This window comes from Ursus americanus, chromosome 7 (genome assembly GCF_024610735.1).
Source record: "Ursus americanus isolate L20-20 chromosome 7, mUrsAme1.1.p, whole genome shotgun sequence".
In the NCBI taxonomy this organism is placed as follows: domain Eukaryota; kingdom Metazoa; phylum Chordata; class Mammalia; order Carnivora; family Ursidae; genus Ursus; species Ursus americanus.
The window spans coordinates 31,086,259-31,103,079 of NC_142133.1; the positions used below are offsets into that span (position 1 = coordinate 31,086,259).

Sequence of the window (16,821 nt, forward strand, 5' to 3'; positions counted from 1 at the left end):
GCGGCTCCTGGCTGAAACGGACACGGCTCCCGGCTGAAACGGACACGGCTCCCGAGGATACTCCCAAACCTAGAATCATCTTGACCATTTCCCAAAGCGGGCCCTGAGCAGATGGCTCTCTGGGAAATGGGAAATCAGGAAAGATGCCTCCCAGTCTCTGAGCAAGGCCCGATGTGACTCAGAGGGGCTCACATGACCACACCGTTGGGTCCTCAGACAAAGCTGGAGAGCCCTGAAAGGGGAGGTCACGCTGACAGTCACTACCCCCCACCCCCCAGGGACAGGACGAGGATGCCTGGCGGCATGCTCCATGATGCAACCTGCCCGGGCCATCCGCTCTCCCCTTTACCCCACCCCTTCTCTTCTGTCCTGTTATCCAAAGCAGGACTTGCGTTCCGGAGCTGGTGGCGGGCAGGCATGGTGGGGAGCATTGCTTCTGACTGTGTGGTTCCAGGCCCGGGCTGCCATCCTGGCCGCAGGACCCCAGACCCAGCAGGACGGCTGCCAGAGCAACCTACCCCAGGGCTCACCTTCCCCTATAAATTCAAGCCTCCACCGAATGCAGACATTTCACTGAAATCAGTATTTTTACTCTGTGGGAGGAGAGAAGCGTGGCCCAAGGACCGTCCAGCTCCCCCCTTCACGCTCTGCCCGTGGGAAGCATGTTTGATGGGTTACGATTTGCTTCCCTTTATTTTTGCTGGGTTGCCGTGGGAGCCTGAACTGTGATCTGGGTGGGAGTCACTCATTCATCGGCTCCAGAGAACGGCGCAGACCAGCGTTGCACCCCTTGTCAGAAGAAACCGCTCTCCCTGGCTCCGAGGAGAGGCCAGAGCTCTCCCAGCCACCTCCTACCAGTGGCGGACCCTCCAGCGCCCCGGTCCCCCTCCCGGGCCTGGCGAGTCACCTTTCCCGGCCGCCAGGCCGCGGGGCAGCCACAGCTCGGCCCAGGGAACAGGGAGGCGTTGTTTCCCTGCAGCTACTATCTTGTAACTCCCTCTTAATTTACAATCTGTTTGCTGTTTCAGATGTTTGGAAAGAAAACTCCTTAGTCAGCAGCTCTGGAAAGCTTCATTTTCAGTGAAATCTGGACTCTTCTTTCCCACCCCAGATTTTTTTTTTTTTTTTTTTTTTTTTTTTTTTTTGGTTTTGTGGCTGGAACCTCACATCTGTGAGGCAGGCAGGACCTCATGGGCCCTGTGTCACCAAACACCTATTGAAAGGATGCATTCAAGGGTAGCAAATCCGGGCAGAGCCCACCGGTGACAACTGGTATTTAGCTAATATCCGCCTTAGCTGACCCGGAGATGGACGGGCCACCCGCCCCGGGAGAGAAGCAAGGACGAAACACGGTGCTCGGTCCCCGCTCCGGTACGCGTGGGGACCCGGCGGGAATGCCCTGCCCTCATGATGGACAAGAAAGCCCAGGGTGCTTGAAACGGCTGTTTTCCCAGCGGAAGGGGGAGAGTCCGCCACCGCGGTTCCCATTTCTGGCGGCCGAGGGTCCTCCCAGACACTTCCATAGAAGGTGACACTTGTCCATCAGCCCGACCTTTCCTCGCCTTGCGGTGGCTCCCGCAGGGCTGTGGAAGAAGGGGCACGAGCTACCATTCCAGAGAATCGGTGCAGCACAGAGCTTGGGAGCTGCAGCCCCGAGGCCCTGGGGGTTCGCGCCTTTCCTTGCTAGCTGTGTCCGAGCAGTCACCAGCCCCACGACACGGGACTCCCCGGGCTTCCAGGGCCACCAGAGAGGCGGCCTGAACATCCCCCCAGGAGAGAAGCAGCAAGGAGGCAACCAGAGTTGAGAGTCCGCATCCTGACCTGCCACTGGCTAATTGTGAGACGGTGAGCCAGTCTGCACACTGCACAGGCAGAGCGAACACCACCAACCCCGGCGTCTTCGGAGAATTGAACACGGAACTCATGTGAAACACTTAGCATGACACTCGGAAATACTAAGCGCTCAAGAAATGTTCGGAATCGCATTATTATTGAGGACGCCAAGTTCTGTCGCGCGCCTGCGTGTGCCTGGCCTGACTTGGGGGCCTCTTGAGCCCCAGCTGTTAGGGTGCAGCCCCTGAGTCAGAGAAATAATTAGGGCCCAGCAGGCCAGCTGTTCAGGACCCGGTGATTCTGAGCAACCTACCCTCCACCTGAACGGTGAGGTACAGAAATAACTGGGCTCCAAGAGCAGGCCTCCTGGACATGCCGGAGCGGCTCCAGAGGAGGGCAGAGGGCAGCGGTGCCCGGAATCATCCAGAGAGAACTCACAGGCGTTTCCGTAAAACGTGACCCGTGGAAGTCTGCCCACGGTTTTCCTGGTCTTGTGGTGGGCTTGCAGGGTAGGCGGGAGGTAAACGTGAAGGGGCGCGCTCGGTCCCACAGAGGCTATCCACGCATCCATCCATCTTCGATGAAGCACGTGAAGGCCAGGTGCGGGCGCCCAGTCCCCTGCTGGCCACACAGGAAGTGCACAGGTTGGGGTCTGGCCAGCGTGGAGGCCCAGCCAGCTCCAGGAAGGTGAGCCACGGCCCGTGGGGCCTCGCGTTCTCCTTCCTTGACCCATCCTAGACCTTAGATATCTTGGATTTTATTTACTTATTAATTTGCTGAACAATTTCAGAATTATGGATATCATCCCATGTCCCTCCCCCCCACACCACTGTCGTATCAAAATAGAGATATTCTCATCTAACTGCAATACTATTATCACATCTACAAAAATGAACAATAATATCCGAATACCATTTGAAAACCAGTCTATTCGAATTCTCCACAGCATCCCTAAAATGTCTGTCGTAGCCTGCCTCTTCGAACCAGGGTCTGCTTAAGGAGGATGCATCCCATTTGACTATATGTTCCTTTGAATCTAGAACAGTTCTCCCATCCTCTTATTTTTTATTACATTGTTGGGTTTTTTTAAAGAGACCAGGCCGGTTGTGTTGCAGAATGCCCCACATTCTGGATGTAGCTGTCTCCTCCTGGTGTCACGTAGCTTGTTCGTTTCCCTGTCCCCCATATTTCCTCTAACATCATCTAGTCTCTTCAGGCTGCTTAAGCAAAAGTACCATAGACGGGGGTGTTTGTAATATCAGAAGTTTATTTCTCACAATTCTAGAAGCTGGGAAGTCCAAAGTCAAGACACCAGCTTGGCTAGGTTCAGCCGTCTTTCACCAGGTCCTCGCATGGCAGAAGGGGTAAGAGAGCTCTCTGGGTGATCTTAGGGGGGGCACTAATCCCATCCCAAAGTCCTAATCGCCTCCCAAATGTCCCACCTCCGAATACCATCACACTGGGGCTTAGGATTTCAACATAGGAATTTTGAGAGGACACAAACCACAAACGTTCAGTCTATAGCAAACAGTATAGCCATTCTTAAGGTCAACATCTTGAAATATCACAGACTCCATCCAGCTTTCGGCAGAAATCTTTGGGCTCTGCAAAGTGTAGGTACAATAGGGAGGGGTAAGGCTCTGGGAGAAACAGCCCTCGGGGTGCTCTCAGCATGACAGAGGCCCAAGCACACAGCCAGGAAGGACCTATGTGCCCCAGGAAAGGTTCCAGCAGAGGGCAGGGGGGCATCCAGCAGCCCGGCCATCCAGAAACTCCCAGCTATGGGGACTGGCCCTTGGGTCCACAGTCATGCTGGGCTGTCCCAACCCGACCAGGATCGGCCACCTGGTGGATGACCTTCCTTCCTCCCTGGGACCTCCCCACACCTCTGCATGGCTCCGGGGCCTTTTCCTTTAGGCTTCTAGCCACTGGGGGCCGTGTTTTTCTTCTCACTACACATTACCAACCGACATATATTTACTATTTATTTGGTTATGTGTCTTTCTGCCAAGACCGTAAACTTCAAAAAAAAAAAAAATAAGGAAAAGCACTGTTATGTCAATATCAAATAAAAATATAGCATAAAGAGATGAAAAGATACATCAAGGTGCCTAAACCTAAGATATCATTAAGTATCTCCATGTAAAAGCAAACAAACAAACAAGACTGTAAACTTCATCAGGACAGGGACCTTTGCTGCCCTGAGCACTGCTTTATCTCCAGGGCCTGCAACAGCTTCTCAGGCGTAAGGAAGGCACCTAGTAAATCTTGAATGAATGAGTGCGTGGGGCCACAGCATACAGCCCAGTTCCAAGCCCACAACCGACCTCAACTGAACAGATACTGTTTGAGGTTATCATCTTCCCAGAAACCTGTACGAAAATTCCGAAACTACACTTAACATTAAGTAGATAAAAAAAAATCACACCAATCGTGAATAAGAAAATCTCCCCTGCAAGTTGTCTGATCTCCCCAGCCCCGTGTCTTTCCTCCCTGCTGCCAGAGTTTGGGCAACTCCTGAATCGCTCAACTCAGGGTGAGTCCAGGGCCTGTTGGTCATAAATACCAGTTAGTCCCACTCAGCGAATAAAGGCATGATGAATTATGGCGTTTGGCTTGGAGGATGATTCCTCCTGTCTGTTTTTTTTTAAGTTGAGTCTTCTTCCTCCTCCTCCTCCTCCCCCTCCCCTCCTCCTCCTCCCCTTCTTCCCCTTCTTCTTCTTCTTTCCTCTTCTTCTTCTTCTTTCTTCTTCTTCTTCTTCTTCTTCTTCTTCTTCTTCTTCTTCTTCTCCTTCTTCTTTTTCTTCTTCTTCTTCTTCTCCTCCTCCTTTTTCTTCTCCTTCTTCTCCTCCTTCTTCTTCTCTTTCTTTTTCTTCGCCCTCAAACGCTGAACAGGTGCTGTCTTTAACTCCTAGCCAAGGGTCGTGGCTTGGAGTAGGCAGTGAGCCAGGGGGCCTGGGGAGAGGGATTGAGGGGCGTGGGAGCCAGGGTGGAAACCGAGGTGCCACCCACTGATGAGTAAAGGAAGAGCGGCAGCTTTTGTTTTGTTGGAGTAAAACCAACAAACAAGACATGGAGGGTGAATCATCTTAAGAGGGGCTTCTCACCCTGGCCCTTAAGGGGTCCGGGAATCCCCTGAAAGCCTGTGCAACATATTGTGAATCCTTGCTTCTGAGCACCTTTCTGGGGAGACGGTCCAGAGCTTTCATCAGTTTCCCAGCAGAGTTTGTGACACAGCCTCAACCTCCACTCCCACTAAAAAGGGCTGGGGGAAGGGGGGTAAGAAAAACACAGAGAGGGCATCTGGCAGCTTTCTGGAGGGTGAATCAACACAGTTGTGTCAAACTCCGGCCACTGCTCCTCCCACCCAAGAGTGCAAGCTAACGGGGAGATGAGGCCTGAAGCGAGGAGGGGGTTGAGGCGTTGGGGCGTTGGGGCTCATTTCCTGCGAGTCTCCCAGGCACACAGCACAGGGCTCCGCTCTCTGACAGCAGCAGGTGCCCACCTAGCGGTCGGTAAGGGCCAGACACCGCTCGAAGTGCCCTCCGGGCATTCACTCCCCCAGCGCCACGCTTCTCACCTCACCTTACAGACCATAAAACTGAGGCCCAGAAAGCTCAAGTAACTTGCCCAAAACACACAGGAGATCGGATTGAAACCTGGAGTTTAGAGTGCCTGCGCTGTTGCTCCAGCTCTGATGTCCGGCGAGCCTCCCCACCGCCCCGCTGCAGTGTCTACGGCGATCGTCTCCATTGCACAGGTGATAACGCTGAGGTTGGGTAACTGGCCAGATGTCACCCTGGGCTTTCCAGACCTCCTGCTGCGAGGGCTGAGAGCCAAAAAGAAAGTCAGAGGAATTCCGAGGGGCGAGAGGTCACTCTGGGCAGGGGTGACCAGGGGAAGAGTTGGGAACGGAGCAATGGGACGCTGGAAGGCCATGCGGCTCGGCTGCGGGTGCCTCTGGGACAGCTCCTGCGAGCCACCAAGCAGGGGTCCTCGCCCCGGCCCCATCGCTTTACCTCCTTCCACAGCCCCCAGCCTGGAAGACATGGCTTGTGAGGTGGGGCCCCAGGGTCAAGGTTAACACCCCCTCTCACTCCCTTTTCTGCGTCAAATTCACCGGGTCTTCTGAGGAGTCCTTTCCATGGGGAGAGAGAGATGCACAAGCCTCCAGAACCTTCCCTCACCTCAACCTCCTCCTCAACCACGGTCCCACTTCCGCTGACCAGGAACCTATTTACAGCTCTGCAGAGAGGCCTGGCCGAAGCCGGCGGGACCTCCAGCAGACCTTTCTCAAATGTTCTGTGTGGGTTGCTAAGGATTCCCTTGCTCTCGATGTTTGGAGAAGAGCTGCAGTGAGACCTCAAGTCTTGAAGCTTGGGCGCTTCCGGCCAAGTCCCACTGCATTCAAGACCCGTCACAACCCTGCCCTTCCCACTGGTATTTGACCTTTATCTAAATTCTGTGAAGCAAATATACATACAAAATAGTACACATATTTATACATTCTATACGTACATATATCTTTAAGCTACTTGCAGGGGCATTTTTGCCACTTGCAACCAGACTGTGTTCTATACGTCTCTGACCCATCTGGACATTTTGTAGGAGCTTCCCTTCTTGCAGAGGGGGGTAGGGGTAGGCTGGGGAGCACATGAAGGCCTCTGGGTTAATGTGTTGGAAGCTGCTGCCAAGCTTATAAATTAAGAACTAGCCTCTTTCAACTCATTCAGTAGATCTATAGGAAAATGGATTTAAGTTTAAAATAATGTCATTTCCACCCAGTCTTGGGAGCATGGGTCCTAGACGCTGTGTTCAGGAGCTCCCAGCCCAATGGCAGCTGCAGCCCTGGATGGGGCTCCCGGACCAGCAGGGCCAGCCTGTGGTGCAGGGGCAGGGCCAGGCCAGGCTGCAGCCTCAGCGGGAGGGACAGCCAGGAGCTGTCTCCTGTCCAGCTGGATTTTCCAGTCAAGTCTGCACGTTCCTTCCTGTTCCTTCCCTCATCCCCCCAGGCAAACACGTGACTGTAAACCAGGCACCCAGATAGTGAGGGGATTCCCACAGGGACCTCCCCTTTTGGAGGCCAGGATGCCTGCCTCCTGCCTCATCCTCCTTTCCTCCCCCACTGCATAGCTCTCTGCCTAGCCTCAGCTCCCATCCCCCGCCCTCCTGCGGACCCCATCCCACCCTCACCCACTTACACGGTCCAGGCGGACAATCACAGCCCCGTACAGCTGGAAGGGACCTCAGAAACCATGCCCCCTCCAACCCAGGGGCTTTACACAGGAGAAACTGAGGCCAGAGAGGTGAAGTGAGCTGTTGATGGCCGCCTCACTGTGAGGAACAGCCCCGAGATAGGATCCAGGTGGCTAGACCCGTGATCTGGGGCCGGGGTGCCCTTGAACCTCCTTCTGGTCCTGTGGGCCAGGGGGCGAGCGCCGCGCTCCAGCCACAGGCTGCTGGAGAGGAGGAAGGGCTCGGGAGGCCCGGGCCCCGCCGGCGGGCCGATCAGCAGGGTCCCGCCCGCCAGCCCCGGCCGCCCCCCTCGGCGGGCCCCAGCCCCCCCGCCCCCCACGCCGCTGCCCGTCCGCCCGCGCGCGCTCCCGCTCGTCCCGGGGCCCGAGCCCGTCCCGCCGCCCGGGGGCGCCGCTGCGTCCCCCCGGCTCGCACTACCGGGCGGGCCCCCCGGGACCGTGGGACGCGCAGGCTCTCGGGCCCACCCGGACCCCCGCCCGCGCCCCCAACCGGCAGCCGAGTGTCGGCGGCGCTCGAGCCGCGCTCCGCAGGCCCGCAGGAGACCGTCACGTCCGCGGAAGTTGGCGAAGCGCGGCTCTGGAGCGCAGACACCGCCGCGCCCCTCTGTCTCCGCGGGGACGCCGATCCCGTCTTTGTTCCCTCCGTTCGTGGCTGTTGGGCGCAGCCGTTCGCCTCTGCGGCTGAGTGACTGCGGGGAGCCGGAGAAGTGTTCCTGGGGCCGCCCTGGCGTCTTTAATAAAAATCCTCTTTCCTGGATGATGACCAGGAAGGCCTTGGAAATTGACAGGGTTCCTCAAAGAATTGATCCACTCAGCATCTCCCTAGATTCAACCCCAAATTGTTCACAGTGGAGCTGGAAGGGCACCCTGACCCTCGTTCGCCGTGGCCTCTGAAGAGCCCGCAGCACCTGACGCGGCTCGCCTGTCCCCCCTTCTGCGAGGGGGCCGTGGGCCGCTGCTCCACGGAGGTCGTTCCCAGGCGGAGTGAAAACTGTCCAAGAGGGGTGTGGATAATTGGAAGCTGCTGATCTAAAAGCTCACTAACGGTTGTTCCCATTTCGTAAGAAGAGGCTACTTCACTAGCCTAGAACAATGTGGAAGAACGAAAGATATGGTCATATTTCATCTTCTTTCCCAGAATAATCTTCAATATTTTTATATAATGTTTTCAATAAAATTTTAAACGTGCATAGCTCAGTAAGGTGTCCCAATCCCTAAGGCCCAAATCTTGGCTATTAACCTAGTGACAGAGAAGGGTAGCCTAGTAGCCATGTTTTAGGGGCAATGTCTCCAACTGGAGACATTTTACAACCAGTTTACGACCAGCACCGAACCACACTGCCCTTCACCCACGGAATAATTCCGATGATGGAGTCCAGATCAGAGAGGGGAGATTTGGGCATGGGTTGGCCATGTCGTTCCAGTCCCATTTCCCAGGTGACCCTGCCACCTGCTTCTGACTGTTTGAAAGGTCAGAGGGGTTAGGTGAGCTGAGAGAGGATTTGAGAGAGCAGGGGCTTGTTCAGAGCCAACTGTGGTGTGTCAAGAGCCTTGCAAATATCCTTTGTCTTTGTCCCAATGACTCCACTTCAGGCATTTCTCTTGCGGGAATCATCAGAGAAGCGTAAATGAACCACAATATGGGGGCAGTTTAAATAGGTGGAACACTGTCACATGAAAGAACAATATACAGCAATCAAAAATCCCATTTTCAAATTATTTCTAATGATCTGGGAGTTGCTCACGATATAAGGCTGAAAAGCAGCATAAAAATAGTATAGTAGGAGCGCCTGGCTGGCTTAGTCGGTGGAGTGTGTGACTCTTAATCTCAGGGTTGTGGGTTCGAGCCCCATGTTGGGTATAGAGACTACTTGGAGATAAAATCTTTCTTAAAAATGGTATTGTATATTGTTCCGCTTTATCCAAAATACATATTATTTGTCTAAAAATACATATTATCGTAATATATATATTTATATGTATATATAAATAAAACAAAGTATTAGAAGGAAAGTTACCAAAATATTAACAAAGGTTTTCTCTGGGTGGTGGGATCACAGGTGATATTTGTTTTCTATTTCACTTTTTCTGTGTTTTCCATTTTTTTCTAGAATGAGCACTTCTTACTTTAGCATTAGAAAAAATAATTTAAGAACTTACAATGTTCTAAGCATTGCACCAGACTCAAAGATGCATAAGAAAACAAAAGTATATTTTCTGCCCTGGGGGGAATTCTATGGTCCAAGGAGACTAGAGGTACCCCAAAAAATACCAATTCAAAGCAGGGTAGGATGAATCCTGGAGAGGTGAGCATGACACGGTGCGAGTGCAGGGGAGGGGAGGAGAACACCTCCTGGACTTGAAGCTCCTTGGGGCCAGGCACGGAGAAGGTCAGCGTACGTGACATGGAACACAGCGCACGGTGGCCTGAGAATTCAGTCCTGCTCCCTAATACCCCGTGATTTCAGGCAAGCTATGCAGAGCTAGTCTAACTCTCCTCATCTGTAAAATGGGATAACAAAATTGTTCCTGTGAACAGTTCGTAAGGTCGTGGAGATGAAGCATGGTGCCTGGCACAATGTAAGCTCAATAAAATTAGATTTACAGTAAAAACTTCAGTCAAGTCTGAGTGGGAAAGCACAAGGGCTGTGGGGAACCGATGCGGGCGTGTGGGATTCTCATGGGGGGAGAAGATGAGGCAGGGGGCTGAGTGCAGACAGAGGGGTGCAGCTTCTGGTGTAGGGGAGGCTCAGCGCAGGGGGGAGGTGGGGACGGGACTTTGGGAGACTGCCTCCTCCATCCCGGAACAAAGGAGTAAGTGGGGGACACAGAGATGAAAAAGAGGGTGAGGACTCAAGCTGGACTCGGAGCCTTCAGCTGTGACTGGCGAATGCAGGGAAAGGGCGTGGAGGGGTGTCCACGGAGCGCCCCTGGCATATACTCAGAAGCCACAGTGTGCTACATACTGCTTTTACGGTCCTCTCAGCGACCCTGAACACCAGCATTACTACCTCCATAGGCACTGAGGCTCAGGGTCGCTTACCAGCACGAGGAAGACGAGGATCCACGCGGGGCTTGCACCCTCATCGGGGAGTAGGTCCTGGAAGACCCCGCTGGCCTTCCTGTGCACGGCCTCAGCCGCACCACCTGGAGCGGCACCGAGCCAGCCCGGGGCTTTCCAGGGAATTTCCTGAGGGCATTGCCAGAAAGACCCTTTCATCCCATCCTGTCCACCAGGTGGGCCCTGCACAGGCCGGGGTGGAGGGGGGTGGCGGGTCAGCCAGATCCTGTGAGTTTTAACAGAATTCAAGGAAGTTTGCTCTGACAGTGTCCTAAACCCCATGAGACAACCAGACCTTAGTGGAGGCAGCCCTCCCACCACCCATGGGACCCCTCCCACCCTCAAGGCGGCTCTCTGAGCGGGGTATGGTTCCCTCCTGGACGATCTGATTCCTTGGGCCTGCACTCCTCTCTCATACCAACAACTGAAAGGAGATCAAATGCCTCAGAGAAGACTTTCACTGGAAACCTCGAGGCCCAGAGAGGGCAAGATTGCTGTGCATCTGAAGGGGGGATGCAATAGAGAAGCAAACATGTTCCACAGAAATCCAACCTTACACGCCCGCCCCCCAACCCCCAGCCCCTGGCTTAGAGCTCAGGCTGTCTTCAGGGAAGGCCTTATTGCCTGAGTGAGCATTTTTAATTTTTTCCAATCCACCTGGCAGAGAGCCTGACCACAGCATCTGCCTCACCCTTTCTCCTGAAACTCTGGCCTCCTTGATGGGATTTATAGAATTTAGGAGGGGGTGCTGTGTTGTTTCCCAGTTCTGCTGCCCATTTTTCACAAGAGAAAACTGGGTGTCAAAGAAAGGAGAATAGATTCTGCAATAAAAGCGTTTGGAGCCAGACAGGGAGAAATCTAATTTATAACAAAGCTTCTCAACCATGGCTGCAGATTAGAAGCGCGAGGACACTTTCAAACATACTGATAGCCAGGCTCCACCAAATATTTACTCTGGGATGAGGCCTTTTCCCTTCCTTTCTCCCTCCCTCCCTTTCTTCCTTCCATCCTCCCTCTCTTCCTTTCTTTATTTAAAAAGTCTTCCAGGTGATTCTCATATGCCAGGGTCGAGAACTACTTACCTAAATAAGACAACTGTGTTAAAAAGAAGATGATCCAATAGAAAAATGGACCCAGGATGTGAATGGGTACTTCAGAGAAGAAATAAAAATGGCTAATAGGCACATGAAAAACTATTGACCCCAATTAATAATTAAGGAAATGCTAAATAAAACAATAATGAGATAGCATTTCATGTATCAAATTGTCAACCTTTTTTTTTTAAATGGAAGAATATTCCTAGGAATGGCAACAGTGTCTTGTGAGTGTGTTGGGGGCGGGGGGGGGGGGGGCAAGCATTGTTCATGAGGACAGAGGGCACTTGGCAGCAAGCACCCACTTTTTGACTCATCAATTTCACTTCAAGATTCTAGATAAGGATGTCCTGAGATTTTAACTAGAGTTGTTAATCATAGCAAGAACAAAAAATCAGAAATTCCTAAATATTTAACATTAGGAAATTAGTTCAATGAATTACAGTATAACCATAGAACCGAATGCCACAGAGCCACTGAATATGATACAGTAGATGAAAAAATATGTCCCTGCTTGGGAAAATGTTCAGATAAATTGTTGAGTGCAAAAAGTTTCCAAATAATAATGGTAACAGTTTTGCTTTGTTAGAAAAATAAAGAGTATGAAGAAGTGTATGTGTGCGTATGTGTCTGCGCTTAGAAAGAAACAAAAATACATGTAAGGTTTCAGCAGTCATCACCTCTAATACAAAAATGAATATTTTACATTTTTATTTTTGCTTCTCTGTATTTTCTAGCTTTGCCCTACAAAGGACATACTTGTTTTTGTCAAAAGGAAAAAAAATATTTTTAATTTTAAAACTTACTTCCCAGAGCAAAATTTGCTAATCTGTTTTCTTCTGGGAGGGGCAGGGTCAACATCTTGGAGCAATGAAATCTCCAGATAATCCCCTGACCACTCATCTTCCTCTAGCATCTCATCTTTGACCAAGGAGCCAAAAGAGAGGCTCAACTTGGATTTTTCCTCTCCTTCCAGGCCTTTCCCACGTTTTTGAGCCGTGAGAACTGGCTAGGAAGTTGGTTTTGGGGAAGAAGAGGATCCAAAGGTCTGAGAAATCCCCATCAGGGTGGAGAAGAACCCAGGGTCTGAAGTCCTGGATCCACCTCTATTTAGCTACGTAACCTCGGGTGAAACCCTTAACCTCTCCAAGCCTCACTGTGTGCAGCTATAAAGTGGGGGTGATAACAGTGCTGACCTTATTAGTGATTACAAGGCTTTACTGAGATAATGCAATGTAAAGGGTTTAGCACATCACCTGGCACAAAGCACTCAATAAATGGCACTTCTCATCATTTCTGATTTGGGAAGCCAGACTCTTCCCTGCCCGAGAGGTAGGGTCGCCACACAGGAAGCCTCTGACGGTCCTGACATTCACTGAAGGCCTTTTGACCATCTTGGGAAGGAAACTGGAGGAGAAGCCAAACCCCTGACCCACAGACTCGGGAGGGGCCTTCTAGACTCTGGGCTGGACCTATCACCTAGGAGGCCGCCCATGGTGAGGGCTCTTAACTGTGGCCCCTTCCCCACATGCCCTGTCCTCCTTTCCTGTAAATGCCCCCAAAGCCTGGGTCCCCATCTTGACCCTTCCTCCACAGTGCCTCCGTTCATCACGGTCTACTTGGGAATGCCTCAGAGCCCCCCAAGTCCTGTGAACTTATCTTGTTCACCACCCAACGCGGGACTAAAGGATTCAAAAAAACCCACCCACCCATCCTCTCAACCCCCATGACCACCTCTATGTTGCCAAGCCCCCCCCACCAACTATCAACCCAGAAGGAAGTTCCCACAGAGATGACCCAGCTTTGCAGTCCAGAGCAAGGGTCAGGGTTCTCCAGTCAGTGCAGCAGCTAGGACCTGTCCCTTGGGCTTGGGGAGTCTCCTAGACAACGGTGCAGGCCGCATTTGACAAAACTGGGAACAGAGTGGCTCTACGGTCTTCTAGAAGGCTCCATCTGGGAGATAGAGAAGCTGTGCCCCCTCCTCCACCCAGAGGAGGCCACATCCCTGGAGGCAGCGACTGGCCCGCCCGCTCTGCACCCCCCTCCAGAGCAGGGCTGCCTGGGACCAGGGCCCCGGGAAACAGTGTTGGGAGGAAAGAACCTTTACGGAAACACAGTGAGCACCTGTGAGAGCCTCTTCCCTGAGCACCAGCAAAGAGTCGGGGGAAACAATTGGGGTTTTTAGTATAAATGACCTGGTGGGCTGGCTTGACTTCACCTATCCTGAATGAGTGAGGGGATGAATAAATGAATTATTTTTTTATTTCTAGAGTTAGTTAACATAGAATAAAACATTCATACAAAGAAGATGTGGTGCACACACACACACAGAGGAATATTATTCAGCCATAAAAAAGCATGAGATCTTGCCATTTACAACAACATGGATGGACCTGGAGGGTATGATGTTAAGTGAAATAAGTCAGATTGAGAAAGACAAGTACCATAAGTGGAATCTAAAACCTGTAAGTACAGAGAACAAACTGACGGTTGCCAGAGGGAAGGGGGTGGGGGATGGGCAAAATGGGGGTTGGGGAGCGGGTGATACAGGCTTCCGGTTATGAAATAAATAAGTCACGGGAATAAAAGGGACAGCATAGGGGATACAGTCAATGATACTGGAAGAGCGTTGTGTGGTGACAGATGGCAGCTACCCTTGTGGGGAGCGCGGCTTGACACAGAGAGATGTTGAATCACTATGTTGTACACCTGAAACGAATGTACCATTGTGTGCCAACTGCAGTCAAATAAACACCGTTTTTAAAAATTCTGTGTCTAACCATTAGAAAATAGTTAAATAGGGGCACCTGGGCGGCTCAGTCAATTAATCGGCTGACTCTCCATTTTGGCTCAGGTCACGATCTCAGGGTCGTGAGATGGAGCCCTGTGCCGTCGGGCTCCTCGCTCAGCAGGAGTCTGCCTGAGATCTCTCTCGCCCTCTGCCCCTCCCCCACTCATGCTCTCCCTCCCTCAAATAAATAAAATCTTAAAAAAAAAAGAAAGAAAGAAAGAAAAGAAAACAGTGAAATAAACCCAGAAGCTAGTTGAGCACACAAGTGTCGGGAGGGAGTCACATTCTGCATTTGCTGCCCAGCAGCTACATGGAACTTGGCCCACAGCGCAACAGTTCAATCAGTGGAATGGATGACCGAACGACCGTCCCAGACATCTGAGATAAGGTAGCGAAAAGGGGAGGAAGCTCTGGCTGTGTCTCCACGCCCCGTGGAGTTAAAACCACTTGCACCTGCTGGTGGGACCTGAGAACTTGGCGAGCATTTGGAGTCAAGCACCCACAGATGGGAGCTCGTTTAAAAACGTGAAATTAACAAAGCAGGAGGGGCAGGGCAGATTAGGGGGTTTCCACTCCCACGGCAGGCTGCTCTCCCCGCTCACCAGTAACCAGACCGGAGCTTCTGCTGAGCGAGAGAACCGAGTAACACCTGCCGGCCTATCGGTCTTCCCCCTCAGCATTGCCTGACACTCTTAAGACACACAGCCCACCCCTCTCCACATATACACGCGGACGCTGTCCTGGGCTATTCTGAGTTTTGGATGCCTGAGCCAGAGTTAGCATTTGTGTGGACTGGATTCCTTGGAGGTTGAGCTCCTGGCTGGGACCAGGTGCCCAAGAACTTCTAGGTAGAACCCAACGCAGGCCACTGGGCAACCTCTTGCCTCAGGGTCTCTGGCTTTATTGACTCAGCTGGGGTGGCTTTGAGGCTTTCCCCGATGATCTGGACTTGTCCCCAGGGCTCTGGCCTTCTGCCTGGTGCCTTTCTCCTGTCTCCCACCCTTGGGCTCCCCTCGGCAATGAGCTGCCCCAGTCTGGAAGGAGCAGTACCAGGGGCAGTGCCCAGGCCTGGTCAAGCTGTGGCCTCAGCACCAGGCAGCATCTGGAGTGCAAGGCAGGCCCACAAAGCTGGTGTTTTGCTCTTGGGGAGTGGCCCCTTTTTGTGACTCAGACCCTGGGAATTTGGGAGCCTTGCTAGGCTCTCGCTGAAGCTGGGCTCCCAGGAGCCCCCACCAGGCTCATAGTGAATGCACTTGGGTTTCTTAGCTCCCCTGGCCCCCTCCCATTCCCCTCAGTGGGTTCCTTTTGTTGTCACTAAATCCCCTCCAATCTTCCTTTCCAAAAGCCGGCAGATCCAAGTGGAATTCAACACCCAAACACTCACACAAAAGCTAGGATTAATAGCTGGCTTTGTCTGGGCACAGATGTGCAGCAGCTTGGAAGGGGGGGCGTTTTTTCCTGCCACTTGAGTCAACCCGGCTCCACACTGGGGGAGGGAGGGGAAAGGAAGGAGGGACTGCTGCAAGGGCCCTCTGAGAGGGCGGGGGGAACCATGCCCCACCTCTCTGAGCTGGTGTGTTCTTGGGGGTCTGACTCCACCAAGGAGGAGACAAAGGTCCCCCCTCTCTGGGAGGCCCCTCAGTCTCTCCTCCTTCCCCTTCTAGCAAGTCACACTCCTTGGCGGTGGAGCTACGCAGCCGGCTGGCGCTCAGTCTCTGGACTCAGTCCCTGTTCTTCTGGAGCCTGAGCTCTGAAACAGGCCGCAGCAATCGTCAAAGAAACCCTGTGAACCCAGCGAGATAACAGGTCGCTGCCAGGAGACGGGCACTGTCAGGCAGGCAGGGAAGGCTGTCGGAGGAGGCGGGGCTTACTCTGAGCTCCAAAGGACAGGCAGAGTCTGGTGAGGTACCAGGCGAGGAAGGATTCCAGAAAGAGTCCATGGGGCAGGAGACAGCAGGGTCTGGCCATAAGGAACCACCAAAAGTTACAGATCTGGAGGAACGCGTGGGGTGTAAGGAAGCTATTCTGTTGCTGAGTGGAGGACAGGCGGGTGGGGAGAGGTGGTAGCCAAGGAAACAAGTGGGTGTTGCTGGTGCTGAGCTGGTTCTTACCCAGTGCTCTCCACCTCCAATAGAATACCTTTCGTGAACAAACCATGCTACTATCAACCACGTGATCATGGAGATTCTGAATTTGGTCCTCAACACTTACGGGGAAGATATCATATTTCCCTATTGTTCTGTCAGGTAAATCAGGCTCCATTCCCAACAGGATTGCTGGTTGGAAATATGACATCAGTAAAGTTTCGGAGTCGGGGGAAGGCATCCTCCTCCCTAGAATGGTACAAATATGTAGGGTCCTCAGCCCATCTGGTCTCTGAAGAATTTTTTGGCCAAGATAAAGTCTTTACTGCTAGGAGGTTTATATGCTACAAGAAATAAATGGGTAATAAACAAGGAAATAAATGAATGAGATGACCTCACATGGCGATGAATGTTATGAAGAGAATAAAACAGAGCGATGTGCCTGGCTGAGGGTGGGGTGGGGTGGTCAGGGATGGGCCACTCTGAGGAGGTGGCATTTGAGCTGAATCTTGGAGGATGAGAAACAATGGAATATATTAGGTAGAACCCCACCTAATCACGGATATTTAACCTTTTTTTTTTTTGTCTACAAAAATACTAATTTCATAGGGTCCAACAAAATACAAGGATAGAGGAGAAAGGCACAGCAAATGCCTGTGAAGCAAAACCAAGCTTGGAGTGGTGGTCCAACTTCAGAAAGGTT

At 52.3% G+C, this 16,821-nt stretch overlaps 1 long non-coding RNA gene across 3 annotated transcripts; it reads right to left on the bottom strand.

Annotated features, from left to right (window-relative positions):
- Positions 1–3,080: 3,080 nt before the first annotated feature.
- On the bottom strand, positions 3,081–7,391 carry LOC123785993 (uncharacterized). Of its 3 annotated transcripts, XR_015725207.1 has the most exons (4): positions 7,035–7,391; positions 5,419–5,662; positions 3,720–3,853; positions 3,081–3,437 (listed from the first exon to the last, which is right to left on the bottom strand). It is a non-coding gene; the product is annotated as an uncharacterized LOC123785993 (long non-coding RNA). The 3 variants fall into 3 exon arrangements; XR_006777847.2 differs by having other exon boundaries at positions 3,081–3,853; positions 5,493–5,662; XR_015725206.1 differs by having other exon boundaries at positions 3,081–3,853.
- Between the last annotated feature and the right edge of the window lie 9,430 nt (positions 7,392–16,821).